Source organism: Schistocerca serialis, chromosome 2 (assembly GCF_023864345.2).
Source record: "Schistocerca serialis cubense isolate TAMUIC-IGC-003099 chromosome 2, iqSchSeri2.2, whole genome shotgun sequence".
Lineage (NCBI taxonomy): Eukaryota > Metazoa > Arthropoda > Insecta > Orthoptera > Acrididae > Schistocerca > Schistocerca serialis.
The window spans coordinates 1,027,200,969-1,027,204,729 of record NC_064639.1 but is presented as its reverse complement, the minus strand read 5'-3'; the positions used below and the strand labels follow the sequence as shown (position 1 = coordinate 1,027,204,729).

The window sequence follows — 3,761 nt, the reverse complement described above, 5'->3', positions numbered from 1 at the left end:
CACAACTAGCATCTTTCCTTCCTGTTCCACTCCCAAACAGAATGAGGGAAAAATGACTGCCTATATGCCTCTGTACGAGCCCTAATCTCCCTTATCTTATCTTTGTGGTCTTTCCGCGAAGTGTAAGTTGGCGGCAGTAAAATTGTACTGCAGTCAGCCTCAAATGCTGGTTCTCTAAATTTCCTCAGTAGCGATCCATGAAAAGAATGCCTCCTTTCCTCTAGAGACTCCCACCTGAGTTCCTGAAGCATTTCCGTAACACTCGCGTGATGGTCAAACCTACCAGTAACAAATCTAGCAGCCCGCCTCTGAATTGCTTCTATGCCCTCCCTCAATCTGATCTGATAGGGATCCCAAACACTCGAGCAGTACTCAAGAATAGATTTTATTAGTGTTTTATAAGCGGTCTCCTTCACAGATGAACCACGTCTTCCCAAAATTCTACCAACAAACTGAAGATGACTATCCGCCTTCCCCACAACTGCCATTACATGGTTGTCCCACTTCATATTGCTCAGCAACTTTATGCTCGAATATTTAATCAACATGAGTGTGTCAAGCGCCACACTACTAATGGAGTATTCAAACATTACAGGATTCTTTTTCCTATTCATCTGCATTAATTTACATTTATCTGTATTTAGAGTTAGCTGCCATTTTTTACACCAATCACAAATCCTGTCCAAGTCATCTTGTATCCTCCTACACATCGCTATCCATCCTATCCAAAAGATCATTTATGTAGATAGAAAACAACAATTGACCTACCACACTTCCCTGGGGCACTCCAGATGATACCCTCACCTCCGATAAACACTCACCATCGAGGACAACGTACTGATACCAGTAAAGTTGATAAAACTCTGTAAAAACAGTGTGAATGTAGCATTTGATAAAACTGAAAGTGATCTCTTACATGAAGTGTCTAATAACAGTGATGATGATTCAGATCTTGGATGTCTTTACATTAAGATTAAGATTGATCAGTGGGCAGGGAACTGTTTAATTGATACAGGTAGCCCAATTTGTGGTATATCTGAACAATTTAGTGACAAAATCCGGTATAGTAAGAATCTTGTGTAAATGCCTGCTGTAGGTGTAAAGATAAGAGGAGCTACAGGTAAGCAAAGAAAATTGGTAAAATCTCAGGTACTTTTAATGTTTAATATTGAAGGTAAAACCTTTGAACATGAATGCTTAGTGATCCCTAGTCTGGAAGAAAATACAATTCTTGGTATGGATTGGATAGTGAATGTTGAGGCTTGTTTTGGATGGGATGCTAAAGAATTGTTTATTTTGGAACCTAAAAGTAATACTTATGTGAAAACTAATTTCTGTATTTTAAACTGTGGGGAAAGTCACAAAAATTTGCAAAACATTGTGAACCAAAGTGTGTAAAAGTTGTTTGATGATGATATAGAATTTGATGAGATTGAGCACCAAGATTTTGAAAGTGTAGTAGATTCTAAAGTAAGGGAAGCTACAACTTTTAATGACCTTCAAAAGGACCAACTTAGGAATTTGTTACTGAAGTTTAGAAATGAGTTTAGTGAAAAACCAAGAAAAGTGCATACTTTACCTCAGAGATCATCAACCTTTCTTTCTCAAGCCATATAATATACCATTTTCAAAAAGCTAAGATGTATAGAAAGAAATTCAGAAAATGGAAACATGGGGTGTAATTGAGAGAAGGAGGAGTGCTTACAATAATCCCTTAGATGTGGTAAATAAGAGAAATGGTGTAGTGAGAATTGTTTTGGACCCTAGACATCTTAATAAAATTCTTATCAGAGAGATTGACCATACTGAGAACATGGACGAGCTGTTACACAAATGTGATTATGTAAAATACATGAGGAGTTAGGATTTGACCTCTGGATTACACCTGATCCCACTTGAAACTAAATCTAGAAAATATACAGCATATTTGTATGGAGGTAAGTGTTTTCTATGAGCCAACAGCCTTGCCACAGTGGAAACACTGGTTCCCATTAGATCACTGAAATTAAGTGTTGTCGGGCTGGGATTGCACTTGGGTGGGTGACCACCTGGTCTACCGAGCGCTGTTGGCAAGCAGGGTGCACTCAGCCCTTGTGAGGCAAATTGAGGAGCTACTTAATTGAGCAGTTGCAGCTCCAGTCTCATAAATTGACATACGGCCAGGAGAGCAGTGTGCTGACAACGTGCCCTTCCATATCCACATCCAGTGATGCCTGTGGGCTGAGGATGCAACGGCAGCTGATTGATACCATTGGGCCTTCCATGGCCTGCTTGGATGGAGTTTAGTTTTATAAGTGTTTTCAGTATTGTCTGGTGCCATTTGGGCTAAATTTATCTGTAGCTCAATTCATAAGAGCTCTCAATTCTGTCTTAGGAACTGAAGTAAGTTCAAAATTAATTGTGTACGTTGATGACATTCTGGTTACTGAAAAAACTTGGGAACAACATTTAGATCTGTTAAGAGAAGTGTTTTCAAAACTAGAATCAGGAGGTATGACTTAGAAAATAGGTAAATGTAAATTTGGTGTGGAAGAAGTAAACTTTTTAGGACATGATATATCTGAAAAAGCAATTGTACTTGATTAAGAACAAATTGACGCTATTGCTAATTTTCCTACTCCTCCCATCAAAAAAGAAATAATTTTTTGGGTTAACTGGATTTTATAGAAAATTTCGTAGCAGCCAACTTTGTATGCTCCATGCTTGTGTGAACTTTTCAAGAAGAATACCATTTGGGATTGGAATCGAGAGTGTCAGGATGCTTTCGATGAGATCAAACAGCAGTTGTGTCAGAGTCAGATATTGTTCAGCCCAGATTTGTCTCTTCTCTTTTGTATTATAACAGATATTAGTGATGTTGGATTGGGTGCTCATTTATTTCAGGAGGTTGGAGATGATGATGTTATTGAACATAGATCTTTTGCATTTGCTAGTAGAGTATTGCAGAAACATGAAAAGACATACACTGTAACTGAGAAATATCTTTTGGCTGTACATTGTAAGTTCAACAAATTTAAAAATTATTTACTAGGTCACAAAGTTATTATCTATACTGATCACAAAGCATTATGTTATCTTCAGGTGTGTAAGCTGTACCATAACAGAATTACTCATTGGGCCTTGCTTTTACAGCAGTTCAATTATGAACCCAGATACATTAAGGGCACAGACAATGTAGTTACTGACACTTTGTCTAGGATAGCTTTAGCAAGAGAATTATCTATCTGCATTGGAGAAGGTGATAATGAGTTTAAAATTATGTTCTTGAAAGGTGTGAAAAAGGAAAACGAAATCTTGAAAATTTGCAAAGACATCTACAGGCCTCAAAATGGTTAAGGGCATGTTGGGTGAGAAAGAAGGAGAAAAGATGGAACAGTATTATAAGGTACACAAGGGTATTTTATTCAGGAGACATAAGATTGACTCAGAGGATTGGAAAATATGTTGGCAGGAACAGTGTATTGATGCTTTAATTACTTATACACATGAGGGTTTTGGTCATTGTGGATCAACCAATGCTCACAAAAGATTCAGGAAGACATCTGTTTTTATAACATAGGTAGGAGAGTCAAAAAGAAGGTTGGCAGCTGTGAGAGAAGTCGAAGAGTGAAGGTAAGTAACCAAACAGGCAGAGGCCAAATGCATAACATATTGCCTAATAGTAACCCTGATCTCGTGTAGGTGTTTATGGACCTGTACCTAAGTCTAAGAATGGATTTTGTTATGTTTTTGTGGTGTTTGATGTATTTTACTCTTAAGAA

General features: G+C 37.7%; 1 pseudogene; it reads left to right on the top strand.

Moving 5' to 3' along the window:
• Positions 1 to 1,954: 1,954 nt before the first annotated feature.
• On the top strand, positions 1,955 to 2,072 carry LOC126458983 (5S ribosomal RNA; annotated as a pseudogene).
• Positions 2,073 to 3,761: the final 1,689 nt, after the last annotated feature.